The sequence below is a fragment of the Panthera leo genome, chromosome B4, assembly GCF_018350215.1.
Source record: "Panthera leo isolate Ple1 chromosome B4, P.leo_Ple1_pat1.1, whole genome shotgun sequence".
NCBI lineage: Eukaryota > Metazoa > Chordata > Mammalia > Carnivora > Felidae > Panthera > Panthera leo.
Window position 1 is genome coordinate 24,827,178 of NC_056685.1, and position 15,707 is coordinate 24,842,884.

General features: G+C 39.0%; 1 long non-coding RNA gene across 1 annotated transcript; it reads right to left on the reverse strand.

The window, feature by feature from the left end:
* Positions 1-1,208: 1,208 nt before the first annotated feature.
* On the reverse strand, positions 1,209-15,137 carry LOC122224001. Its single transcript, XR_006204610.1, has 3 exons — positions 15,093-15,137; positions 3,452-3,509; positions 1,209-1,276 (listed from the first exon to the last, which is right to left on the reverse strand). It is a non-coding gene; the product is annotated as an uncharacterized LOC122224001 (long non-coding RNA).
* Positions 15,138-15,707: the final 570 nt, after the last annotated feature.

Consider the following 15,707-nt stretch of genomic DNA (forward strand, 5'->3'; position numbering starts at 1 on the left):
AGAGAGAGAGAGAGAGGGAGACACAGAATCCAAAGCAGGCTCCAGGCTCTGAGCTGTCAGCACAGAGCCCGACGCGGGGCTTGAAACCACGAACCGTGAGATCATGCCTGAACCAAAGTCAGACACTCCACCAGCTAAGCCACCCCGGTGCCCCAAACCCCTATTAAAAAAATTTACTGTGTGGAATTTGCACATGTAATACTAATTGTGATAAACCAGAGTCTGTAAGCAGTAATGGAAGACTAAAAAAAAATGAGGCTGCTTAGTTCAATCCCTGATAATATAACCTAGGACAAGAAGACAGGAAGTTATGTTTGTGTCATTGGTAGGAATACATCCAGCCCTTACATTCAGTTACCTGGGGGTAGCATCGTGCACCAGTTAGTGGCATGGGCTCTGTAGTCAGGCGCCTGTGTTCACCTCCCAGCTGGGCGACATCTTGAACGTGTAACTTTGGGCAAGTTACGTGGGGACTAACCAGAGTCCTTGCTTCTAAGTAGTGTAAAATAGTGCTAGCACCTTGTACAAACTCAATAAATGCCCAGTGCACCACAAGATAACTATGCCAGTGTTTATAATATATAGAAAGCAATTGTTTTGGTTATGCCTTTCTGATCTCTACTTTCGTGCCAGTTCAGTGAAAGGGACTCATCTAGAAAGAGTTTCTTAGACTTTCCTGTGGTGTCCTGACTGAGCCGTCTGCCTCCAGCACAATCCCTGGGAAAGATGGGGTACAGTAAGGACAGATGGGTCCCCACATGCAGCCATGCTGGCAAGCTCCTAGAACATGGGTAATCTGCGGTGCTTTTCAGGCCTGCAGACTAAGGGTATGAAGCATTCTGCATTCCCTTTCTGCAGTTTGTAGTCCGAATTTGAGGTCATTAGGTATAGTTCTTGGTTTTGACTCTTGAGAGAACTTAAGTCTACCAAACAAAAAATTTTGCAGAAACACTACTAAAGCTGTTATAAGGAAGAGATTTCGGAACTCTTACCTTTAATTTTAGAAACGAGATATTTAGAAATAAATGACAATACACTTACAGAAATAAATTAAAATAATTTCAGTTTTAAAATATTTTCCAGACTGAAGCTCTGGAAGTGACAAAATTCAGGCGCTGATTTTCATAACAGGTAATTTAAACAACATATGGTAACATTTACAAAAATGTATAAGCAAATGATCAAAATTAATTCATTAGACATTTATATTTCTGTCATGTACTTGCGTAGGTGTTTCCTTATTCTGTAGGATCAATGGTTCTTTTGGTGACATACCCTGTAGCAGATGGAAAACATTAACTACTATTTTCCACACTTGTCAAAATGTTTGGTGATCTTTATTCTAATTATATATATACACATATTGTACTAATGAATAAAGTATTCATGATAAAGTGAACCACTGGTGTGAAATGAAAAATAGACAAACTTTAAAATGAAAATAAATATGAATTAGATCTTGAGCTGTGTAGCACTTTTAAATTAAAAGCCATACAGAAATGAAATGATAGGGATTTGATTTTGCTTTCTTTCTTGGATCTTTATGCAGTATTTCTATGAATTTTTAGTACCTAAAAAGCATAAACTACAACTTATACTTCACAAATCACATCTGAGAGCTAGTAACAATTTGTCATTAACACAAATTTGTTAGCTAACCTGTAAAGAATATTTTGAAGCACTTGGTCTGATTTTGCCATTGAAACTAAGTCAGCTAAGACCTCCATTTTTGACAGTTATGTTCAATATGGAAATAATATTTTCAGGGCTTTCAAACATTTATCAGTTACCACTGATATTTTTAACAGAGCTAAAAGATTTTAGAGCTAGTGAAGAGCTAGGGAGTTATCTGGTCTACCTCTTTTATTTTACATAAAATGAGACGTTATACAAAGGAGAGTTTATGTGGTTTATTCCTACTAATTGGGATCCATTATTCCTACTTTCCTTCTCAATTTTTTTCTTTCTTTTCTTTTCTTTTCTTTTTTTTTTTAAGCAAAGGAAGTTCTGCAACTCTGGTGACTTGACCTTTGTTTTTACATCATAACTAAATAGATTATACTTCTTGGTTTGCTAACTGTACTTCCCTTTGACTGTTGAGTAGAAATACTTGTCCTGGGTCTATAACCTATTACATTTTCAGTGGCCATCAAAGAAACAGTACTCATTACCTTGATTGCTGTTTTGTAACTTTTACAGCACTGTCGATTCATTGACAAAGGAATTACGTCTTTGTTAGGTATAAGTGAAAGAAACTTTTTTTTTAAAGTACTTAAAAAAGAATTTGTTAAATATATACTGTGGACTCTTACAAAACAACTTAGCTTGTAAGTTCTGGGGTTTAGCTTCGCCTTGGGAACATCTGGGACCAAGCCTTGAATGCCATCAAAACTCCTGTGGTTTACCTGTTTTTCTGTCTGCCTTGGCTTCCTTCTTCTAATGCAAATGAATTTTTCTTGAAAAATCTACTAGCAGGTCTAAGTTTAAATCTCCATAGATTCCCAATTCCAGTTCTAAGATTCTGGGAAAGGACACTAATTCGCTTAGCCTGAGTCATGTGCCTACTTACAGGCTAATTGGCTGAGGTCAGGAAATGAGTGTTCACAGAAACAACGTCTTGGCTCAAGTAACCACTCTTGGTCCAACCAACTATGTCTCAAAATTGGGGTCACAGTGCCTTTCACTATAACCATGTATTTTGGGAAAAGGGCAGTTCTTGGAAAAGGGTGCCAGATAAACAATTCTCATGGAGACCACTATGTGACCAAATGAGATTTGCTCTTCATGGGTTCCTAAATCACCATTCCAATCTCTCCTTTCCCCAGCCATGTTGGAATAGATTAAAAACCTTGAACCAATCTAAAGAACTTGTCTTTAGATTTTACCCACACATCTTTATACTGGTGCCAGTATTTTTTATTTTTTATTTTATTTATTATTATTTTTTTTTAGAGAATAAGCACACATGTGCCTGCTTGCACACACAGGCCAGGAACGGGTAGAGGGAGAAGGAGAAAGAATCCCAAGCAAGCTCCATGCTCAGCGTTGAGCTCCCTGCAGGGCTAATCCTACAACCCTGGGATCATAACTTGAGCCAAAATCAAGAGTTAGATCCTCAACTGCCTGAGCCACAAGTGCCCTGGTACCAGGATTTTTTTTATAGTTTTCATTGTGCAATGGATGATACATATGAAAAAGCATATGCAACACCAATGTAAATTAAGAAGCACAAAAATAAACACCTATGAACCCATGACTTAAGCTGAGGAAATAGTATGTTACAAACATTACCAAAACCCCTGGTATGCACTCTCTGTAGAACCCCTCCAACATCTTACTTAATCTATTAAATAAAGGTTAATATATATTTCCCCTTTTTTGGCAGAAAGACAACAGAAGGTAGTAAACAATATAGGCTCTGGATTAGAATTCTGCCTTTTCCACTTCCTACCTGCATAAATAAGCTTAGCAAGTTACTTCAGTTCCCTGTGCCTCTCTCCATTCTTCATCTGTTAAAAAAAAAGAGAAAAGTTCCCATCTCCCAGAATTTGAGGATTATATGAGAAATGCAGCATTTTTTGTAATAATGAAAACCTGAAACTGGAAACAATATAATACAAATATTCGTTAACAAAAGAAAAACAAATTGGTAGATTCAAACAATTAAGTATAGTGCAATAATTATCATATAGGTATACTATAGCTATAGGTGTAGATATTTCCCTAACAGAAGGCAGGGTTTCTTCTACAACTTATGTGGAATTTGCAATGGCGGGGCTAGGGCTCAAAACTCAGAGCTTGGAGACTGAGACAGAGGGTCCATGCGTATTACTGAATTTTGCATTTTTCCTATGGAAGAAAAATGGGCAAACAGGAAACTGGGGACATGAAAAGAGAAGACTCAGGGGAGCCTTGATATGCATGGTCATTGGCCTGGCAGAGTCAAGGTGTGAGTGAAGCAGCCAATAGGAGATCCTGTGGTAGTGGGCGGGGTGGAGAGGGGAAGCAGAATGTTAGTAAACTGCAGCCCATAGTCCAAACCCAGCCCACCACCTAGTTTTGTATAGCCCAGGAGCTAAGAATGTTTTTTTTACCTAAAAATGGCTGAGAAATACATTTTTAGAAATAATATTTCCTGACATGTGAAGATTACATGAAATTTCAATTTCAGTGTCCACAGATCACATTCTATTGGAACATGTCATGCCCATTCATTTGCATAGTGCCTATGACTCCTTTCCCTCATGGCAGAGCTGGGTAGTTGTGACAGAGACCATATGGATCCCAAAGCCAAAAATATTTACTATGTAGCCTTTTACTGAAAAAGTTTGCTGATTCCTGCCTTATGGTATAAGCTGTGGGTTTTAGGAAGAGATGCTAAAATTTAATACATGCTCAGCACTTTTGCCCAGTGTAGCTCAAAGCTCTTCACATGTATTTAATATAATCCTGTGAATAACACTAAAGGTAGGTACTGTTATTATCCCCCTTTTACCAATGGGAAATTGAGACACTTAGGTAATTTGCCTAGTGTCGTACCATTAACGAGTAGAAAAGCTAGGATATGAACCTGGGCTGTTTAATCCCAGAGCAATAATGTGCAATATCTAGTTTAGTTTCATTTCTTGACTGTTATGTAATTCCTGCCAGTTTCCCTTGGAACATCAGTAGTGCTCTGTAAACAGTTGCCTCCTGGGTCTCTCAGTCTTACTGTACATTAAGGACCTTTTGCTCCTAGCTGCTCTCAGAATTCTCTCTTTTTCTTCGTATTTTGCAAGTTTCACTATGAAACTGGTGTTGACCTGTTTTTGTTGAATTCTCCCCAAAAGAAAGGTCAAGAAGAAATCACAGCCGGGACTTGCTCAAAACAGATATAAGCAATATATTGGAACAAGAATTTAGAACAACAGTCATAAGACTACTGGCTGGGCTTGAGAAAAGCATAGAAAACCCTAGAGAAACCCTTGCTGCAGAGATAAAGGACCTAAAATCACTCTTACTATAGAGAATTGAAGGATTGCCTGTGCCTACCCTTGGGGTAAAGGGTCAGTAGGAAAGGACTGTAGCCTCAGGGAATGGTTCCAGTTTAGTCCTGGGTTTTACATTTGATGGCATCATAGAATGAAGGAAGTAATTGTGTGTGTGTGTGTGTGTGTGTGTGTGTGTGTGTGTCTGTCTGTCTGTGTAATATACATAGAAAATGTCCAGGATTCACCCCAAACTGCAGATAGCAGTTGCCCTTGAAGAATGAATGGATAATGTAGAATTGGCAAATTTCTACATTTTAATTCTATGTAGTTTGAAATTTATAAGTGGAGTGTAGTCTGTGTATTGCTATTAAAAAACAAATGAACAAACCCTATAGAATATGGTTGAAAGAACCCTCTGAACTGGTTTTTCCTTTGGTGAGGTAAATTAGCTTGTCTCCTGTGATTATCTTAGATACTGAGAAGAGACAAATTGTTTAAAAATTCATTTCCCCAGGATACAGCCTAGATGGAAGACAGATTATCCAAGGACCAAAAAATGCCCTGCTCCTCTAATTGGGATATGCCCAATTTAATCAGGAGTTGAGGACACCCTTTCTTCCTTTCAGAGCTACACAATGGCACTGGGCTTCCTATTTTATTTTATTTTAAATTCAGTATAGTTAACATCCAGTGTGATATTAATTTCAGGTATTAAATATAGTGATTCAACAATTCTACACGTTACTCAGTGCTCATCATGATTAAGTGTTCATCTTAATCCCCTTCACCGATTTCACCCATCTACCTACCCACCTGCCTTCTGGTAATGATCAGTTTGTTCTCTACAGTTTAAGAGTTTGTTTTTTGGGGGCGGGCACCTGGCTGGCTCAGTCAGTAGAGCACATGACTCTTGATCTTGGGTGTAAAGTTTACTTAATAAAAAAAAAAAAGATTAAAGAAAAGAATCTATTTTTTGGTTTGTCTCTGTCTTTTTTTCTCTTTGTTCAGTTGTTTTGTTTCTTAAATTCCACATATAAGTGAAATCGTGTGGTATTTGTCTTTTTATAACTGACTTGTTTCACTTAGTATAGTACTCCATCCTCTTCGTTGCAAATGTCAGGGTTTCATTCTTTTTTATGGCTCAGTAATATGCCAGTGTGTGTGTGTGTGTGTGTGTGTGTGTGTGTGTGTGTGTGTGTGTATGACACATCTTTATTGTTTCATCTGTTGATGGACACTTGGGCTGCTTCTATAGTCTGGCTATTGTAAATAATGCTGCAGTAAACATAAAGGTGTATATATCTTTCTGAATTAGTGTTTTCATACTCTTTGGGTAAATACCCAGTGGTGTGATTCCTGAATCATATGGTAGTTCTATTTTTAATTTTTTGAAGAATCTCCATACTGTTTTCCACAGTGGCTGCACCAGTTTGCATTCTCACCATCAGTGCACTAGGATTCCTTTTTCTCCACATCCTTACCAACATTTGTTTTTTGTGTTCTTGATTTCAGCCATTCTCATAGGTGTGAAGTGACATTTCATTGTGGTTCTGATTTGCCTTTCCCTGATGATGAGTGATGTTAAGCATCTTTCCATGTATGTGTTGGCCATGTGTGTGTCCTCTTTGGAGAAATGTCTGTTCATGTCTTCTATCTGGGCTTTCTCATGACATAAGATATTCACAGCTGTTAGAGGACGAAGCTCCATGCAAACAGCTTTACCTGTTCCACTTTCTGCTGGTGGGAGTAGAAGAGAAAGTTTCTTCCTTGCTGAAGACATTAATGGAAACCAGTACTAGGCTTTGCTCATATGTGATACTTGCTTCCCCTTTAAGATGGTGAGGAGTGTGCTTTTCTTCCTCGATAACTGTGTACTCAGAAGGATTACATCCATTTCTCTTGCCTCCTCCACTCCCCAAAATTCACCCCCTCATCCCCCAGGACCAAGAGAAAGAATAGTCCCAGCTGTTTGACTACTCAAGGCTTGAAAGATATGACAGAGCCCTCCAACACCCAGTCATCACTCATACCTGGCTCTAAGTCCTAAACTTTGGACAGTGAAGAGTGGGATCTATCTTTTGAGCTCCTCTTCATATCTTGGGAGACAGTCTCAAGCTTAGTAAACTAGTAGTGAGTGTTGCTTCCATTTTAGATACAGCAATAAAAATGAAGTAAACCGAGGATGCCTGGGTCATTCAGTCATTCATTAAGCGTCTGACTTCGTGGTTTCAGCTCAGGTTATGATCTCATGGTTCGTGGGCTTGAGCACCAAGTCAGGCTCTGTGCTGTCAGCACAGAGCCTGCTTGGGATTCTCTCTCCCTCTCTCTCTCTCTGCCCCTCCCCTGCTCATGTATGCACTCTTTCTCTCTCTCTCCAAATAAAGAAATGAACTTAAAAAAAAAAAAGTAACCGAACAAGCTGGACATTTCAATTCTACTTCTCTTGCAATGTTGAATACAGACTCGCATATTAGAAACATTTAAAGGAAAATAATTACATGACACACAATGTAACATCACATTGTTTTTGAATTCAGAGTTAAAAAAATTAGTATAAACTCAAACTTTCTTTCTTGGAAAGGACTATCTTTTTCTTTCTGAGATTACCTTCTTTCTGTTTTAGTGGAGGGGAATGCCCTTTTATGAAAGTTTTGAGAGATTTTATGAAATTAATTAAGAGTTCTTATAATTTTCAAGAAACTGTTCTAGGTCTTAAGGTGTTAGCAATGAAGGAAACACAGGAAGTCTCTTAACACAAGAGCGAATTCCAGAAAGCAAACAAATACATGTTTTGTTGATAGTAATAAAGGCTATGAAGAAAAATGAAGCAGGGTCAGGAGTTTAAGCAGTGGCGCTCAACCTTGGCTCAACACTGGAAACACCTGGCAGCTTTAAAAAATGGTGATGCCTTGGTCCCAGCTGAAGGGATTCTATTTTGGTTGCCCTGGAGTGCAGTTTGGTCATCTGGATTTTAAACTCCTCAGGTAGGTCTAATGTACAGCCAGACTTGAGAACCACTAGGTTGGAGAGTGGCATAGATGCTACTTTAGGGAGATGATGAGAGACTGCCTCTCTGACGTAGTCACGCGAGAAGAGACCTGAAAACAGACAGATTGTGAGCCAAGAGCATATCCGAAGTGCAGTCCAAGTAGATGGACCACACAGGTCAAGTCCTGGAGTGAGTGTGTGCTGGGTGTGCTCTCAGGATGGGAAGGTTGTATGTTTGGGTGGAGTGAGTGAGGCAGGGGGAGAGTGAGCATTAGGCTGGAGGGGTAAGCAGGAGCCAGATCATGTAGAGCCCTGTAGGCCACAGAAGGAACTTGGGGCTAGTCTAATGTGATGGGAAGCCAGAGGAGGATTTGGGGCAGGGAAGTGAAATAGAAGTGAAATAGTCGAATTCATTTTTGAAAAGGATTACTCTGGCAGCTGTGTGGAGAATATCAGGTGCTAAATATTAGGTGCAAGAAGGGAAGTAGGGGACTAGTTAGGAACCTACTGGTGTAGATCAGGCTAGAAATAATGATGGCTTAGCCTCAGAGTGTTAGGAGATCAAGGAGCGAAGAAGTGTTTGGATTGGGGATAATTGGGAAAGGTAGAGCGAAAGGAATTTGCTGCCAAATTGGATGTTGGGTATCAGAGAGATTAAAAAAGGAGTCAGGAATAACTTCTAAGCCTTTGGCTTAAGCAAACATTTTTGGGTGATTGGTGATGCCATTTGCAAAGCTGGATGACACTGGAGAAACAGATTTGTGTTGGCAGGAAGGGATCAAGAGTTTTGTTTTTGGACATGTTACATTTGAGATGAGATGATGTTGGGGTAATAAATGGTAGGGGTTTACTTGTTAATATTCTCAATTGACAGACAGTTGGTAACATTGGTCCTTGAGTTTCAAAAGTTATACTATTCCATCAATATTTTAAGCTAGTGTATTCCTGTTGTAGAGCACGATTAGGAATTGTGTTCCTGTTTATAAATATCTCCTGGTAAAATATGTCTAAAAGAAATTGGAAGACTTCCAGTTTTAAGAAATTAGCAATCTTTTACTAATTAGACTGTTGAAATTCCTCCTGGTTTTATCATTTCTCTGAAGTATCTGCATTATGGCAAAATTAAAGCATTAATCTAATGTTAGATTGGGAGATTTATATAGAAATATATTCACAACAGTGGCTGGACTAAAGCCTTTAAATTTCATGCCCTGTCTGTGCGTAAAAATAAGACACCTGTGCTTTTCTGGGATCTCTGTATACATTGTAGCATCTCAGAAGATGAAAATCAAGAACTTATGTAAACTAGAAAAAAATCTTTTCTTCCAGCACCATGGGTGATACCAGAATAGAATGTGTTATAAATGCTAAGAGATGTTGTTAATATTTAGTAGAGTCATCTTGAATATCTGACTCTTTTCCCTGCTATTCGGCCAATGGAACAATAAAATAATACCCTGTGATGTCAGAGCCACATTATAAATTTGAGTGTTTGTGAGCAGAGTTCCCTCGTGGCTCAGAATGTCTGAATACGAGTCAGCATCCAGAGTGTGAGATTACAACATCTTTCAAATGTGAATAAAATAGAGTCCTTCCGTGTTTCTCTGGCAACGAAAAGGAAAAACTGATTACATTTTTCTTTTAGAAAAAATAAACTATGAAAGAAAAAGCTAAAATTCCCAAGAATCTGAGTATCTTTCAATGTAGTTCATTTCCTAATATCCAGTGATTTTTATCACTAGGTATACGAGCCTCTACATTGAAAATGTACTTGGAAAAATTGATACAAAAACAATAAAACCATCTCATGGGGACAGAAACTGCATTCTGTAATTTCATTTATCATGAATTTATTTGAAACTAAACTGTAGCCATCTGGACACTAGTGACATTAAAAACATGTTCATGTTGTGCCTATTTGGGTCACTTTCTTGGGTTTTAAGGGTCTCTTCATAAATATATGCAGCATAAATAACCTAGCATTAGTGAAGTCCCTATGGAGATTTTTAGGGCCATAATGTTTCTACCGATTTCTTTCTGTGGATCTATGACATGTATCCCCAAAGCAGAGCTTTGTGTATTTGTTGAAGAATAAAAACACATGCACGCGCAAAGCCTGCTTCATAGAGGCTCCCAAGAGTGCTTTCTCTTGGTCCCAAAAGGTAGCTTTCAGTGATGATGGGAACCGGAAGGGATGTTGGGAGCAGCAATTCCAGGCGATCCCTATTCTCCCTCTGCCTCAGATATCACTCACTGCTTCTGTTTTTGTGATCTTTTCACAGTCGTGAAAAAAATTTGAAAACATCATATATCTGACAAAAGCTGACCGTGAAATCCTACTGGCACAAAGTAAAAATTGGTCTTCATGCACTTCCATGAGTCACACACACACAGACCTCTGATAGCAATGCTAACATATGTTTAACATTTACTTCGTGCTCTCCATACATCATTAATCCTGAAAACAGTGCTATGATGTAGGCATTACTATTAGCCCCATTTTACAGATGAGGAAATGGGCCTTAGAGATTAAGTAACTTGTCTTCATCTATCCAGCCACCAAAGGGAGCAGCTGGAAACACTATCATAGTTCTCCAAACAGTCACATGGAGGAAATCTCCAAGAGCAACCGACACGGTCTTCTAGGCTTCTGGGCTCTTGACTAACCCCACATAAGGCATATACCACCTATTCCTCACCAACTTGTCAAGAGACCCACCACATCGCTAAGCCCTTGGGTAGAGAGCAATTAATACCTGTCCTAAATAAGCAATATCCTGGAGGCTTAAGAGTGCTAATGATATTTAAAGCTAGAAAGACTCAGCCAACGGACACTGTTTACTCACCTGGCAAAATCCGGTCGATGGGAGAAAGGAAAGAACAATAATTATCTAATAAAACTCCCCTTCCTTTTCCTGCAAGTTAATTTGAACAAAGATTCTACTTGTGGTATATAAAAACTTAGAGTCGAAAGGGATCTCTAAAGGCAAAGAGCAGCTCAATTCTAGCTTCTTTTAATTTTAATATAATTCTTGAACATGAGTCTTTGTTTTAAAATTTTATATATTGTGAAGTTTCATAATATCAAAAGATGGCTGGTTTTCAGGTCTTAAGCTTCTCCAGGAGGAAAAGTCTTGTCTTGAAAGCATTTCTAGCTGAAAAGCTTCAGCAAGTTCTGGCAAGAGTTTGGAATCACGAACAACCTTGTTCTTTCTCAAATTGTGCGACTCAAAAGTCATTTCTGCTTACTCCTTGCCAAATGGTTGGGCTACCCTAAGCCCTGAGATGAATGCCTCCCAGAATTCATCTCCAGTCACATTTGCCTTGTCGCCTCTCCAGGTTAATCTGGTCCTGTGCACCTGAGCAGGGGACAGATCCAGAAGTTGTAATGCACTTAGGCAGTATTTTCCCTTTGGACTGCCAGCCCGAGTCAGGCCCAGGTGGGTGGTGATTCAAGTGGAAAGGAACGTTGGCTCCGTCCAAGCTTTTGGTTTTGATCTGTAGGAAAACTTCTTTGTAATGTGTGCCAGGGGAATGTAATTAAAAAAAAAAATACTATGTGGGGAATTGTTATATAAGAGTAAGAATGCTTTATGGTCCCTTGGCTGGGATGTTTAAAATGCCGTATTGCAGGGGTGGAAACGTAAAGTGGAAGAATATTGCAACCAAAGTTTTGGTATAAAATATACCCTTTTAAAAAAAATTGGAGTTTAAGTGCTCTTTTTAAAGGACTTTAAAAGTCACCCCATTGGCTGCTGTTGGTGTTTTCTCCCAATCTTGAAAGTGTTGGAAGGTGATGAATCACAAAGGCCAGGAAGAAGCTTCTCATTCTTGTCCTCATCACCTGGCATGAGACCATATGACTGTATAATAACCTTTAAAAATCATCTGCAAAAGGAGATCTCTTGAATTCTAAGACTGATTTGTATTTTAGGTAAATTTTTACTTGGAACAACATAGGCCCAAGGTTGACATCAAAGTCACTTATTTCTTCTTTCCCCTGATCCAGCTAATTTTTTATCTATGGAATGAGGTGGATTATTACAAAAAATTATGCAAATAACTCTCACAAAAAAGTTTTAAAACATTGGAAGTTGAAATGATTGCTTTATTTCTGCATTTATTAATGTAATGCAGACATATTATTTATAGCCTAATTATATACACTCCAGTTTTTATTTCTCTGGTTAATTGTTTTTTATTATGAATATTTTAAAGCATACCTAATGCTCACAGGTTCTGAGAATATGCAGAACAACAATCTGTTTAAAGTAAAATCTATTGTAATATGTGTCTAAAACTTGGAATTTATCAATAATAAGGAAAAGCAATACTGTAGGTAGAATTTTCCCTGTAAAATTATTTCAGCTTTCCTGTAAATATAAAAATTCAAATACTAAAAGTAAAAACAAAAACAGACTATACTTACCTGGTGGGACCTCTGTAACTTTCCCATTAAAATACCCAAGAAGATACCCAAAAGGACAAAAACTGGGAACAGTACAAGAAAGTAAGGGGGAAAAAAAAAGACTGTTTGCAAAGTTGAAACACAATTGTGCCATTATATCACTGGGGGTGGGCTAAGCAACAAATTCTGGGGCTCTGTGTGCTGTGAATTCTAAACTAAAGCAGCAGGGATAACATCAATAAAGAAAGAAAAAGGCTTTGATTTACCTCCAGTGCCTGCCCAGAACAAGGAGGTCTCTTGGACTAAAACACCAAAGAGGCATTCAGCCGTCTCCCTGCTGTACATGAGCTCTGCTCTAAGCTGGTCAGTTATAGCCTTTCTTGACTTACCCACCTCCAGCCCCACCACAAGCCTTTTTTTTTTTTTTTTCCTATATCTACTCAGACTCTAAAACTCCTGCCATACTGCCGGCAAGTAGAGTGATGAGTTTCAGTATAAAATGATTTTTACAAAATAACTATAGTCAAGAGGAAAGAACGGAAGAGCCCCAAGAACAGTGTCTGTCGGGGAAGCTATCAGAAATGTCACAAAGGGACAGAGATGGTGGCCAACTTTTGACCACCGTTGGAGAGCTCACACTGTAGGGGGACAGGTCCCCACTACCGTATCACTTCCATTAGGGCAAAGTGTTGGTGACCACGGCTTGGGTATCAAAGCCACGCTTTTATGCTGGGTTGGTCTAAACCCACATATTTACCCTTTTGAGTGCTCTTCATTTTGTCTGCAGATTTTCTTCCATTCAGTATAATTTCCTTTCGGCCTAAAAATGTTGTGTTAGCATTTCTTGTGGTGACAGTCTATTGGCAATGAATTCTCTTAGTTTCAGTGTTTGAAACTGTCTTTACCTTGTCTTCATTTTTAAAGGAAATTTTTGCTGGATATAGAATTTTAGTTTGTTAGTTTTCCCCTTTCAGGACTTTAAAGATGTGGTTCTGGTGTTTTCTGCTTTTCATTGTTTCTGGGAGAATTCAGCCATCATTTTCATCATTATTTCTCCTAAAGTAACTCCTGCCCCCCCATCCCCCCCCATCCCCCCCCCCCCCCCCCCCCCCCCCCCCCGTGAACACTCATAAGATCTGCTCTTTGTCTTTGTTTTTTAACAGTTTGACTTGATGTGTCCAGGAGCAATTTTCTTTGTGTTTATCCTGCTTGGAGTCCCCTGAGATTCTTGGATCTATGGGCTGGTATCATCAAACCAAGAAATTTCTCAACCATTATTTCTTCAGATTTTCCCCATGTTCTACTCTCTCTCTTCTCCCTCTGGGACTGAGTTACATGCACAACATTCAGTCATTATTGTTATTGCCCCACAGAACTCAGATTCTTGTTTTTAACCCCCTTCCACCCCTCCTCACCTCCATTTAGTTTAACTTTAATAATTTCAATTGACTTGACTACAAGCTCACTGATTTCTTTTTCTCTGCTTTGTCTAGTCTGCTGAGTCTCATATCTGTTATGTTTTTATTTCTAACATTTCTATTTGTTCTTATAATTTCCTGCTCTCTGTGGCTATTGCCCATGTATTTATGCATTGCCCAATTTTTAATCACTAGATCCTTTTACATATTTTTATAGTTATTTTATTTTAATTTTGAGAGAGAGAGAGAGAGAGAGAATGTGTATGAGGCGGAGGAGGGGCAGAGAAATTGGGAGAGAGACAGAATCCCAAGCATGCTCTGTGCTGTCAGGGCAGAGCCTGATGTGGGACTCAAAACCACGAACCATGAGATCATGACCTGAGCTGAAATCAAGAGCTGGATGCTTAACCGACTCAGCCACCCAGGCACCCCTATTATAGTTATTTTAAAGTCTCTGTCTGATAAGCCCACCATCTGGGCTGTCTCTAGGTTCATTTTTATTGATTGCTTCTTTTTTCAACCATAGCTCACATTTTCTTGCTTCTTTGAATGTATCATAATTTTTGATATTAGATCAGGCAATTATGTGTGAAAGAACAATGAAGAGGAAAATAATATTTTCTCCCAGAAAGTAAATGTAGGGGCCTGAGTTGATCTAATCTTAAAAAAAATTTTTTTTATGTTTATTTTTTGAGGATAGAGACAGAGCATGAGCAGGGGAGAAGCAGAGAGAGAGGGAGACACAGAATCCGAAGCAGACTTCAGGCTCTGAGCTGTTAGCACAGAGCCCCATTTGGGGCTCAAACTCATGAATGGTGAGATCATGACCTGATCCAAAGTCAAATGCTCAACCAACTGAGCCACCCAGGCGCTCTTGATCTAATCTTTAGTTGAGCCGAGTGTGGACTTCATTGCCGAATTGGTAGATTCAGGTCATCACTAGCTTCAGATGTTTTGAGGGCAGGACCAGCACTTTCCCTTTAGCAGGGCTTGGGACGCTGTAGGTGTCTCTTTGCTTTATAATCAAGTCACTGGCTTTCTAAACCATGGAAGATCCCTTTCTGCTTTACAGGCTAGCTACCAACTCTTTGGGTCAGTGGGAAGTGCTTTTTGATTGTCAATTATGATCCCTACTCTGAGGGCCTCAGGAGATCTCTCAGTGTCTTACCCCAGCCTATGCAGCACACTCAGAGAAGACCCATGGGGTCTTTGTCTCAGCATTCTGCCCTCCCCTAGCTATAGGAAGCTGCCAGTCAGTGCCTTGTACTGAATGAAATACTCAGAGAGTTTTCTCTCAGTCCTCCTTACCTGCTCCGAGGCTTTGGCTTACCACTTCTCTCTATTCAGTGGAAGCCCATGGGATAGAGTTGACAGGTGGGTGCAGAACTGATCTGTGGATAAGACTCCTTGGGATTCTAAACTGTCGCAACAATTCACATGGGGCATTGGGATTATGGGACTCAACTAAAGTCATCTTATAAGGAAATACAGAGCCTTAAAGAATATAACAGAGAAGAAGAAATGTTGAAAATCAATAAGATAAAAACAGAGAGGGAGGCAAACCATAAGAGACTCTTAAATACAGAGAACAAACTGAGGGTTGATGGGGGATAGTTGGTGGGTGGGTTAAATGGGTGACAGGCCTTGAGGAGGGCACTTTTCAGGATGAGCACTGTCATATGTAAGAGATGAATCACTGGGTTCTACTCCTGAAGCCAAGATTATACTGTTAACTAACTTGAAAATCAATTAAAAATAAAAGAAAGAAAGAAAGAAAAGAAAATCAATGAGATAAGTCTCCATCTAAAGAAGATAGAAAAAGAACATAAAAATAAACCCAAACAAGGAGAAATAAGGAAATAAAAAAATTAAATGTATAATCAGCAGATCATAGAGAGGATCAAAAAAGACCAAAGTTGAGTC